Here is a 13362-nt window from a genome sequence, read left to right on the forward strand (position 1 = left end):
CTGTATATGTTTTGGCTGAGGGGGCAGAAATTGCCTTAAAGCCATCTTGTGCAGTTTCAAAAACTCAACACTTGAGAACATTTTGCACTATAGCCAGATATTTCCAAGGTCGTACCCAAAGGGATTGCCAAATATACCCTTTTTTGAGATGGATCTAAATCAGGCATGGGCAAACTTTGGCCCTCCAGATGTTTTGGACTTCAACTCCCACAATTCCTAACAGCCAGTATTTGAGAACACAGAAATGCTGGACCACTGTAAGAGCCACCATGTCAGACTACACAGAGAAGCCATTGAAATCCACAAGAAGCACATGGACAATTTCAACAGAAAAGAGGAAACCATGAAAATAAACAAAATCTGGCTACCAGTATTAAAGAAAAGCTAAAATCAGGACAGTAAATAAATAACAACACCTAGAAAATGGGAATTCCAGACAGAAAACAATCAGGGCCAGTTAACACCTCCCAACAAAGGATTCCCCCAGGCAGGAAGCAGCCAGGCTTTGAAGCTGCAAGGCTATTCAATGCTAATCAAGGTGGCCAATTGCAACATTCACACTTGCCTCCCACAGACGAGTTCTTTCTCCCACCCTGGACCTTCCACAGATATATAAACCTCACTTGCCTAGTTTCCAATATACCTCATAACCTCTGAGGATGTCTGCCACAGATGTGGGTAAAATGTCCGGAGAGAATGCTTCAGGAACATGGCTATAGAGCCCGGAAAACTCATAGCAACCCAGCCAGTAGGCTGTTGCTGAACAACCTATGCACTTTTAGCATCAAAGGAAAAAATGCCCAGGATTTTCTCACTTAATATACAAACTGTTGGCATGTCTGGGGAAAAAGAATAGAATGCTTCTATACCAGGCAAGGGCAAACTTTGCCCATGTCTGGTGTTAGGAATTGTGGGAGTTGAAATCCAAAACAATCTGACAGAAAACTGGGAGTTGTAGTTTGGCATGCTACTGGCTCTCTTCTGCAGGGAAGGCTAGGTAGGGAGTTTGTAAAACTACAACTCACATGATTACATGGCACTGAATCTGTTGCAAATGAGCTGGTGCCATAATCCTCCTGGAGAGATCTCTTAAAGGGATATCCTCTGGCTCTTAAGGATTCCCATTAGAAAGGCTTGCCTGCCTCAGGTGTTCCCCTTTAAGGCTAACTGGCTCTTGGGTAAGTCTGGAAAGAGCAAAACCAAACCGGGGAAGAGACTTTTTTCCTAAGAGGGAGAAAGAGAAAGAGGCTGGTGCTGGGTCCCTTCTTTCTTCCCTCCCTCCCTGCTTTCTCCCTCTCCCTCGCTCTCTCTCCACCTCTCCGACCTCTCTCTCTCTCTCTCTCTCTCTCTCTCTCTCTCTCTCTGCGACCTCTCAGAGAGAGAGAGAGAGAGAGAGACGCAGGGAGGAAGAGAGAGCCATGCCCACTGCTGAAGAAGGTGGAAGGCTTCAACTGAGCCGGTGATCCCCGTGGGGAGGGGGAGGAGGGGGGAGACACCTCAACGGCGCCCCAGGGGACCCTGCGCTCCAAGCGGGGGCCTCACTGGCCTCCATGTTGGACCGGGCCTGCTTAATGGTTCTTGCTGACCTATGTAAATTACTATGAATTTGATTTTTCCATTCTCAAAACATGGCAACCTGCACTGGCACTATATTTTGCAGAAGGCAGCCTGGCCCTATATACTGGAGGAAACACCCAAATGCTCCTAGATCCAAAAGGCTGCTGCTAAACGTTTCCAGTAAGATAGGTCTAGTTTGGAGAGGAATGAACTAATCTGGCTCTGACTCATGCTTCAATGTTTTGGAGCAGTAGGTAGGTGAATAGTGGAGCAAGCAGGGCAGACATTTAAGCATAGGAGAATCTGGCAAAGGAGATTTGCGTCAAGATTAGACCATGATTTTTTTTTAATGTCACTGGATCCTGGGCCATAATAGTAATATCAAGTCAATATAGACTTTATATCTATGGTATAATATGAGATATAGTATTAATTAAGCCTATTTTAATAGTAACTCTGAAGCAATCAGAGACTACATTTATCCAACATCTACCTATCTCCATGGTGCCAGTTAACTGGGAGTCTACTGTAACATCCTAGCCACATACCCCATACAGGACCTCCAGCACTGTTTATTTGGGTGCACCTACATTGTAGTATCAGCCTGCATTGTCCATAGACACCTCCAAGGTTGTGTGGCCAGAATGATTGCATGGAGCACTGTTTACCTTCTCACCGAGGTGGTACCTATTGATCTACTCACACTTGCATGTTTTTGAACTGCTAGGTTGGCAGAAGCTGGAGCTAATAGCGGGAGCTCACTCCGTTCTGCGAATACAAACCACCAACCTTCTGGTCAACAAGTTCAGGAGCTCCATGATTTAGCTCTTTGATACAGCAAGAACATTATTTGCTCAACCTTGAAAATGAGCCCAAGTACCCATAACGGAAGAATGGATTGTTAATGTTGCTGGTTTGGCCCAAAAAGTCAAATTAATGTGGGTCCTAAAGATAAATCAAATGAAGACCTTTTTTTTAAAGCACTAAGCAATCTAGTGATGTAGTAATACATTTCTTTTTCTCTACAGTCAGAATGGAAACGGGTTAAATTCCTATTGTGTTTTAGAAGTAATATGTTTCTCTCTCTCTCTTTTCCTTCCCTTTTATTTATGTTTGTGTATATATATATATATATATATATATATATATATATATGAAAGTACATCAGATTGTTAGTGATAAAAGTCAACTAATAAATATATTGAAACAAAGTAACAAAAATTTGATAGAAGAGTCAGTTGACACAAGGAAACCTCCAAACATTAAAAAAAACTTTGGTTAGGAAGTACCCAGAAAAATGACTAAATTTAATATATTTGTTTAATGATCAGAAAAAAGAGGATGTCTATGTAAGATGTCCACTTGGAAAATTTGGGATGTTTGTAATGTGTATATTCTCATATTCAGGTTGGATCATTATGATCTCACAAAGCTCCATGGAGTCAGCAATTTGGCCTCAGTCCTAGAATTAGACAATTTAGATCCTGCAATAAATGGTGTTATGTGTTATCTCACCCCAAGATGATTTGCAAGGCCTGTTATGTTTAAAAGCTGTCCTGCACATTCTGCTGACTGGCACTTTGGATCCGTGCCTCCTAAATTTTGTCCGACATCACCAGTGTCTGACACCCAAATAGCATGGCTCCTCAATGGTCTACATGAAGTAGTAGGGAGAAATCTACAACTTGAACACTCCCTCCGCATAATTCTAGTAAGCAGTACACAATTGACACCATCCATGCTTTTGTGTCTAGGTTCTCCCAGACAAAAGTAGTCTGGTTGTCCTTTTGTTTCTAAACATTCATAAGGAAGTGCTTTGATTTGTATTTTCCTACCTGGTAGGGGATTGGACTAGATGGCCCTTGTGGTCTCTTCCAACTCTATGGTTCTATTAATGTTTAAGTGGCAGAACTAAAGTTGCCCTGTTACAAAAGCTAAAAGACATTCCTGATTATAAAGTAAACATTCCTCCAATGAATAGTCTTCAAAATAATGAATACCATATAAATAGTCACGATAATTCAAAAATGACCTGAAGTTTATAGAAAAAAACCCGAAGATTTTTTGCTGTCCAATGAAGACTAGATGTTCCCCATGACATACACAGAAACGGATAAGATACAGAGATGAAGCCAAAGGTGGTAAATTATTACCTCATCAGTCAGGGTGAAAACAGTGTCCTAGGGTGCCCTCACCCCATCTGGGGGAGGAAGGCCAACACCAGACATCCCGCAACGTCATGTGACTTTCTGCACAGGCCCCACCACCAACTGGAGTGAAAGTGTCGCTGGAGGATTTCACTCCAGTATGGGAAGTTTCCTGTGTTGTGCTGGCTCCAACGGAGCCAGAACAGCGCTTCCCTGTGAGGGCATCATTTTCCCCATGTCCCTCTTTCCTCACTTGAAGCCAGGCGAAGTGGGATGTTTTGACTGTCCTTTCTGATATTATTATCATGTCAGAAGCAAATCGAGAACACAGTTATAATGTATAGAAATTAAAATTAAAAACTTGGCATTATACTAAATTTCCTTTGACCAGAAGCTGGCCACTTGGAGTGCCTCTGGTGTCACTGTAAGGAGGTCCTCTATTGTGCATATGGCAGGGCTCAAACTGCATTGTAGTAAGTGGTCTGTGGTTTGCTCTTCTCTACACTTGTATGTCGTGGAATCCACTTTATGGCCCCATTTCTTAAGGTTGGCTCTGCATCTTGTGGGGCTAGAGCGTAGTCTGTTCAGTGCCTTCCAAGTCACCTAGTCTTCTGTGTGTCCTTTCTGATAAGGTCATTATAGTGTTCCCTACCTCATTTAAAAGGAGCCCCTGATGGCACAACAGGTTAAACCACTGATTTGCTGAACTTGCTGACCGAAAGGTCGCAGGTTCGAATCTGAGGAGTGGGGTGAGCTCCCATTATTAGTTCCAGCTTCTGCCAACCTCGGTTCGAAAACATGCAAACGTGGGTAGATCAAAAGGTACAGTTCCAATGGGAAGGCAATGGCACTCCTTGCAGTCATGCAGCCACCTGACCTTGGAGGTGTCTATGGACAATGCTGGCTCTTTGGCTTAGAAATGGAGAAACTTTTACCTCTACCTACCTCATTTAAGGTAGTAGGCTAATTGAGAAAGTCTAGAACAGCAATAACCTCCTCGTCCTCCTTTATGTTTCACCTTTTTCTTGTTTGGGAATCAAGGTGGCTTCTAACAGTTAGAACAGTGTTAACAGAGTTAAATGTTAACAGCATACAAAAATTAAAGAGAAATTAAACTATCATAAAATCTGACACCAGTTAAAGTAAAAAAACAAAAAAACAAAAACAAAACAAAACCCAACAGTAACAACTAATAAAAGCTCAACATGTTTTATAAGCTGTTTCTGCTGAAAAAATCCATTCTCAAAGGCCTGCCAGAATAAAAACTGTTTTACCTGCTTGTAGAAAGATAGGAGGGTGCCTCTGTCACCTGAAACATTTGTCTCACTCTGCCTAATGCTAGAGCTATTTCTGACATGCTTACCAAATCTGTACATTTTTTAAAAATAAGGCAAATTAGTGAATCTTATATTACCACAAAAAGAGGGAGGGTCACTGCAGAATTTGGAACATACTTCTTTGGACTGTAATTGCCATTATCTGGATGTTGTCATCCAAAAAACTCTTCGTAAGCTGACTTGAGTCCTGACTTCTGGGGGGAAAGTAGAATTTAAATCAGTGAAATTAACACAGACATCTAACATTTCTTTCATGCTCTAAATTACTGGAATGTGTAGGAGTTGCTGATTTTTGTTTCCTATTCTTATTGCTGTACAGGCTGAAAAGGCAAGGACCCAAAAAGAAGAGCATGTATATCATCCAGCCTTCACACAGGGTGACTTGACACAGTCTAGACAGCCATGTGGATTCGTCTGAAGAGACGCTGTGGCTCCTTCCTGCTGTGTTTGATCCACGACGGGTTCTACTGCATTGATTCAGCTTGGGAACTACTGTGCCAGCTCAAAACCTAAGCCAATGATGGATTGAAAAATACATTTTATCGCCCCCGCAGAAGCGGTTCAATATAAGTGATATGTGGCTGGTTATGGTGAGCCACGTCTCTTGTGGTTAGTCCTTATTGGCCCTAAGTGATTTTTAAGGTGGATTTAGCAAAGCAGAAACCAAATATCTTGGTCTCTCTTAATGGCACTCCTTTTTTTTATACCCATAAAGGATCAAATGTTTTTTCCCCTCCTTTTGGTTCTCAGATATCTAGCCAGCTGGCTTATAAGAATAATACGAGTTAGTTATTTGGCAATTTCCTGATGAACGGTCTCCAGATCAGAGACTTCATATTCATCCTGTGGGCAAATTTACAAACAGAGGCCTCAGCCTTTTCATGAAAGGCCACAATCCCCATGTTGCTGCTCTGTTCCTGCCAACATGTTGTGTAAGTGCACCAACTTTGCCAGAGAACTCTAAATTCCTCCTTCTGTCTCTATCATGACTTCTTGTATAACAATGGATTGTGACTAGAAACTCGATATGGCGGGCTGTTAAATGGTAATTCAATTATATGATTCATATTGTGTTTCAAAGTGTATGAAAATATTTCCTTCCTTGGAGTTTGTGGTTTCTTGTTTTACTCTCACACAATAAGCATAAAGATGATGAGTATTAACATTTGTAGTGTGCCCTATATCCCGGTCTCCAATCCTCATATATTTTTTTAAAAAATCAGTGAATCATTGAAATGCCAGAGTTACAGGTGTATCTTAGGAAGGAAAATTAATAATCCAGTGGGATTGATTGATTTACTATGGGCCAAACACCTGAAGCCATTCTTTTCAAGTGTTGTTGGCATGTGTTAATATAATCCACCTTTTCTTTACGTAATTTCCTCAGTTTTTCAAGACAAAGCAAACAGCTCATAATAATGACACACTCTTCTAAGCCACAACTTAGCACGTGGTGAACTAATTCAAACCAGGCCCACTTAAATCCTGTGTGTTTTCCCCCCTTCTCCTCTTTTCCCCATCTCCACATGTGAACTAAATGAGTCGGTCAAACCTTTCAAGCTAGAAAAAACAGTATCCGAATGTTTATGCCTAGAATCCTAAGAAGTGTAAATGCCACAACTGAACTCAGTGGAACTCGCTTCTGAGGGAAAGTGTTTAGGATTGGACTATAAATGTATTTAATCCATAGAAAGCCATTCAAAAACCACTTAAAAACAAATTTGGATCACCTTTGGTTTGGCTCAAGTTCAGCAACAAGACAGGATATATAGTTAAGGTTCAGCTCTATTTCGGATTTTACAAACCAACAACTTACTTCATTCTTCCATTGTCATCCTGTCATTTAAAAAGTCCACAGCAAAAAAACAAAACAAAAAACTCTACTGTGCCATTCCAGGTATTCTCTTATGCTTTCTTTTAAAAATATACACATTGCTTCACTCGAGTTTTTCCATTGTCATTGTGTTGCATCTGTGAACTTTGGTTTCTATACAGAGAAAGAACTGAGGTTTGAAAGGATCTTTAGGAGCTCAATTCAGAACAGGGATGGAGCCAATGTGGGTCTAAGGAGGGGAGGAAAGAGGGGTCGAACGGAGGCTTCTCGGTGGCCACGGGAGGGTCCCACCTCACTGAGTGAGGACAGAGTTCCTTGAAACAGCTTTCAATAGACTGGAAATGATTGAGAGTTGGGGGCGGGTTACTTTCCTAGGCTGACCCCCCTTTCCCAAGAAGGGTACTCTAGGGAGTATATTGAACTTTAATTAAACTCTTGAAAATGTTTCAAAGCTTTAGGCCCATATTTTCCTTCTTCACATCCAGGAAGCTGCATTGGGTGAAAGAGATCTGTTCTGCTGCTGATTCTGGTTCTGATTCATATCATTTCTAGTTCTTTCTTACAAATGATTGTCTGACTAAAAACAAAAATAATTTCTGTTGCTAGGCATAGCTCTTGGCTGTTAATTTAGTTAATTAATTTAGGGGAACCAGGGCAGGTAATTATATGAATGCATCTACACTGTCAACTTACAGCTGTTTGACACCACTTCAGCTGCATTGGATCAATGCTATGGACTGATGGGTTTTAAATATTTGTAATGGTACATAACTTTCCATAATAGCAGCTATTGTTTTATTAGCAATTTTCTTCAGGATTTTTTCCCCACAAAAAGAGAATGGGGATGGGGGAAGGACAGCAGGTGGGAACAAATCTCAACTGTATGATGGCAAATCAAAGGAGAACTCCTGAGCAAAAAGGATAGATTGAAAAGTGTGTAATGAAGGTAGGAAAATCATACATTTAATTTCAAAATGGAGTATACCTAAAATGAATGGTCAACCTACTCTCCCAAACACTTGTTCAGTGCGATGAAGTCTTGTAGAAAGACAAAGTGGAAAATGAAAAAGATGCTGGCAAATTAGGAAGATATAAAGCATCCTTTCTTGTCAATGTTTCTGTCAGTGAATACAGAAAATTTCAGATGTTTAGCACTGATTTGAAATGTGATTAAGATTAACATTGGGGAAGATTGAAAAAAAAAAGTCGATACCTTGAATATAAGTATTTTTCTGTTTTTCATTCGCACAATTTTGCATTTGACATACAGTCAACGAAATGTACTGTTTTGAATGTTGTACAAGTGGGAACTAGGTTCAAATCACCATTGTGCCCTGAAAACCTCAGGGCGACCTCGGGCAAGTCACATTCTCTCAGCCTTAGAAAAAGGCAAATATCCCGTCAATAAATATTGTTAAGCAAACCCTACAATAGAATTGCCATACATTAGAGTTGGCATGAAGGCAAACAACAACAAACAGTACCCCCAACCTCATAACTCTTTTTCTCATGGCTCTTGGGTAGGCGATTAGGGCTCTAGATATTGAACAGTTAATTCAGCAACAAGCTGCATTTGGCCTTGACATACTCCAGCATTTGTTGCAATATGTTCTTGGGTATGGCTTGACTCTTTCACACAACATTAAGCAGAAAGTCTGACATTAGTTGTTTTCACAAATCCTAAATACACAGCTCCAAATTTCCAAAACTAATACAGGAAATAACCTCAGCCAGAACAATTCCTTCATTTAGAATTCAAAAGCGCCCTTTTAAAAGTAGTATCTTATCCAAAAGGCCTTTGGACAAAACTTGGTTGTCAAAAACAAGAAAAAACAATTAGACTCAGGAAAAGAAATGAAACAGTTTACCTGCCAAAGTACTCTGGCCTTCTTCTGGATATACGATTTCTGAGTACTTTCTCTGATTGATGACTCTTTATCTCTCTATCTATTCTTAGGGTGTTGTTTACCATATTAACAAAACCTAGTCTGAAAAGAATTAACACCACCTGGGTTCTCAAGACAAAAAGCAAGTTAATCAATTATTTAAAAGGTTTTATCTGAATTAATTACAGCATGATTACAGCTGAAAGGTATGTGAGACATAATAGTCTGAAGGAGAAAAGAAAAAAAGGAATAGGTTTTTAATTTTCTAATTTTAATTCACATTCAAGTAGCAAGATAATTTATGTATTATAGGTAAAGGTAAAGGTTTTCCCTTGACATTAAATCTAGTTGTGACCGACTCTGGGGATTGATGCTCATCTCCATTTCTAAACCGAAGAGCCAGTGTTGTCCGTCAACATCTTCAAAGTAATGTGGCTGGTATGACTGCATCGAGCACTGTTACCTTCCCACTGGAGTGGTATCTGTTGATCTTCTCAGATTTGCATGTTTTTGAACTACTAGGTTGACAGAAGCTGGAGCTAACAGCAAGAGCTCACCCTGCTGCTCCCCAGATTCGAACGCCGACCTTTCAGGTAGCAAGTAGCAAGTTCAGCAGCTCAGCAGTTTAACCTGATGTGCCACAAGGGGTATTATACTACAGTAATTTTCTTCTTGGAATCTCTGAAACCTTGCAGAGAACAAGCATGGTTTCAAGGGCAAGAGGGTCAGTAGCAACAGCATGACTATTTATACATTTCCTTAGTCTTCTATACATTTACTTCAGTTCTATAAGGTTCCTTGTATGCTGTATACCAGTGGTTCTCAACCTGTGGTTCCCCAGATGTTTTGGCTTTCAACTCCCAGAAATCCTAACAGCTGGTAAACTGGCTGGGATTTCTGGGAGTTGTAGGCCAAAACACCTGGGGACCCACAGGTTGAGAACCACTGCTATAGTTCCAAACTAACATAGTTATGTCTTTTGATATAGTGGACATACTTGCAGGTATTTATGCATATGATTCAGCTGAATAGTTAATAAATGAGGAACTCTCAGGTCCATTCATGACCAGTCCAAAATATTTGCTGCTAGATGGACCAGGCCCTTCATACAAACCAAAATACAGAATTTCCAGAGCTAGCTATTTTCTTGTGGTATATGAGGCAGAAAACCCTATAAGTGCATCTTCACATCACTGTCTATACAAGTAAAAATGAGTTACTTCCAGCAGACATGATATATCATACCCTTTTATTGGTATAACAACACTAAGGTCATATCTTGAATGCTTTTGGAATGGGAAGGGCTAGTATAATTTAATGAGATTGCCATAAATCAGAGCTGCAACAAAGGTAGCTGATATTAAAGAACCAATCCACAAATAATGACCTATCAGCAAAACAGTTGGATAGATCCCTAGTTTAGAACAAAACACAAAACAGATCAATCATCCCTTAGACATGAAAGCCACCAGCAATTGTTGCCCTGCAGCATATTAAGGTAAATGTATAGACCTGGGCTACAGTTGTCTTGGTTTCCAATCCCTTCATTTGTAAAAGATGGCAAGATAGGATGCAATAGCTCATGTGTTTTATGATATTAATAGAGAAGAAACTATGACAGCTAAATGGGTTGGAAAACCTATAAATCTAAGGTAACCAGAGCTTGGAAAACTTTACTTCTCCCAGTTGCGGGTCTACACCCTATTGATTTTAAATGCTCATAATAATTTAAGTTTGAAATATAATTCTTGATACCTAGAATCACTGAATCATAGAATCATAGTGTTGGAAGAGAACTCACTGGCCATCCAGTCCAACCCCCTGCCAAGAAGCAGGAAAATCACATTCAAAGCACCCCCAACAGATGGCCATCCAGCCTCTGCTTAAAAGCCTTCAAAAAAGAAGCCTCCACCACACTTCAGGGCAAAGAGTTCCAGTGTCGAACTGCTCTCACAGTGAGGAAGTTCTTCCTGATGTTCAGGTGGAATCTCCTTTCCTGTAGTTTGAAGCCATTGTTCTGCGTCCTAGTCTCCAGGGCAGCAGAAAACAATCTTGCTCCCTCTTCCCTATGACTTCCCCTCACATATTTATACATGGCTATCATGTCTCCTCTCAGCCTTCTCTTCTGCAGGCTAAACATGCCCAGCTCTTTTAGCCACTCCTCATAGGGCTTGTTCTCCAGACCCCTGATCATTTTAGTCACCCTCCTCTGGACCCTTTCCAACTTGTCAATATCTCCCTTCAATTGCGGTGCCCAGAATTGGACACAGTATTCCAGGTGTGGTCTGACCAAAGCAGAACAGAGGAGTAGCATGACTTCCCTGGATCTATACTCATATTTATGAAGGCCAACATTCCATTGGCTTTTATAGCTGCCACATGACATAGTTGGCTCATGTTTAACTTGTCCACAAGGACTCCAAGTTCTTTTTCACATGTACTGCTGTTGAGCCAGACGTCCCCCATTCTGTATCTTTGAATTTCATTTTTTCTGCCTAAGTGGAGTATCTTGCATTTGTCCCTGTTGAACTTCATTTTGTTAGTTTCAGTGCATCTCTAATCTGTTAAAATCGTTTTGAATTCTGCTCCTGTCTTCTGGAGTATTGGCTACCCCTCCCAATTTGGTGAGAATGTTGCCACTTGTTTTAAAGCCTTGTTTTGTTTTGAAGCTGTAAAATATTGCTTCAGTGAAAGATACACAAAATATATCATAGGTACCCATGACATTATTCTGCTTGAGGCAAAGGATAAAATAGTACCCCTCCCTCAATAAACATGTGGAAGCTGTGTCTGCTTATGCATGTTCAAGTCATCTGCTGATTTATGGCAACCTCATAAATTTCATAGGGTTTTCTTAGGTAGAAGACTCTTAGAGATGATGATGATGATGATGATGATGATGATGATGATGATGATACTTTATTTGTATTCCACCCTATCTCCCCAACGGGACTCCAGGCAGATTCCAACATACAATGGCAAACATTCAATGCCTCCGTAAACAAACAAATACTGACATACAATCCCAGAGAAACCCCACATATGAATATAACATTAAAACCTAACATCAAATTAAACTTAACATCAGTAAATTAAACCTAACATTAATAAATTAAACTACACATAGAGATGGTTTTATTTATTTCTTCTAAAATATAGTATCTGTCTCATGTTATATTTCTTGGTAGTCCCCATTCTATAATTACCCCATGCTTAGCTTCCAAGTTCAAGTGTGATCTAGTGGTTTCGAGATATTTAGGCAGTTACAGAAGCTGACCCAAGTAAAACTGGAACTTATTTCAGCACTGGAGATGGTTCAGCATCCTTCAACATACCCGAAGACAGCAAATAGGTTAGAGAGACTGGCCATATAGTACCTGCATCTCTAGTATCCAACAGCTCATTTCCCATACCTCTGCAACAGCTGCCCAAGATACTTGCCTAACTTGACAAATGCTAAAGCTGACTGTATCATTGTTTAGAGCTGATTCTAAGCATTAATTTGCTAAAATGATTACCCACAACTTCCATTTTACAAATACTTAGAATTTTCTTGTGGCCTTATATTGAAGAATCCAAAAGATAAGTCTAAGAGACCCTGAAGACCATCAGATTCTTTCATTTAAAATAAATTATTTTCTTAGTATGCATATCTGGTTCTCTTTAGAGAGGAGACATTTGAGAACCTACTAAACCAATGGAATGTAGTAATATATACTTCTACTAGGTAAATAGTATCCAAGATTAATTACTTTATCACTTTTTTGTGACCAAAAACAAAAATTATACATACACACACGCACGCGCGCACATACACACAAACACCATGAATTCAGAATTACTTAACAAGAAATATTTGATTTTTAAAAGCTCTTATCTCCAAGACAAAAATGTAACACAGTGCTCCAAGGCTTTATAAAGCAGGAAGAGAAGAATATCATGTTCAATTTCAGTGGCAGGAAGAATATAAGTCTAGTACATAATTCTCTTTTTTGGAATTTGGCCAAGAAGGAAGGATTAACTTATCTATTCAAAGGGAAAAAGAAGTGAAACAATCCAGCCCATGGTTCTACATATTATCTAAAAGACAAATTATGACAGTCATCAGAATTAGCTATGGACTGGTTTGGGGCCTGATTCAGATACATGAGTAACTAGCCCATCCATGTGTCAGACAGCAGCTGGTTAGACATTTCAGAACTAAATAAGAAGCCTGAGAAGAGTACCTTCAGAAAGATACAGAAAACTAAGTGTGAGATTACACATAAAATGCTATAGGGGAAAGTTTTTGATGTGCCAGTAAGTTATTCATATATTTCAATTTCCCCCCCATGAGCTTTTTCTATGGCTTCAGCCCTGCCACGAGTTTTGTATTCTACACCAAAGTGGGATAGTGGATGGAGCATTGGACTATGACTCTGTAGGCCAGGATTTGAATCCCCACTTGGCCATGGAAACCCAATGGGAGACCTTGAGCAAGCCACAATCTCTCAGTCTCAGAGGAAGGCAGCAGCAAATGCCTGCTGAACAAGTCTTGCCAAGAAAATGCTGTGATAAGTTCACCCATGGGTTGATATAAATCAATATCTAAGAAGAATATT

At 40.0% G+C, this 13362-nt stretch overlaps 1 long non-coding RNA gene across 1 annotated transcript; it reads left to right on the top strand.

Annotated features, from left to right (window-relative positions):
* The first annotated feature begins 648 nt into the window (after positions 1–648).
* LOC134296630 (uncharacterized) lies at positions 649–6986 on the top strand. Its single transcript, XR_010003426.1, has 2 exons — positions 649–1459; positions 5361–6986. It is a non-coding gene; the product is annotated as an uncharacterized LOC134296630 (long non-coding RNA).
* The last annotated feature ends 6376 nt before the right edge of the window (positions 6987–13362 follow it).

The sequence above is a fragment of the Anolis carolinensis genome, chromosome 2 (genome assembly GCF_035594765.1).
Source record: "Anolis carolinensis isolate JA03-04 chromosome 2, rAnoCar3.1.pri, whole genome shotgun sequence".
NCBI classification, from domain to species: Eukaryota; Metazoa; Chordata; class Lepidosauria; order Squamata; family Dactyloidae; genus Anolis; species Anolis carolinensis.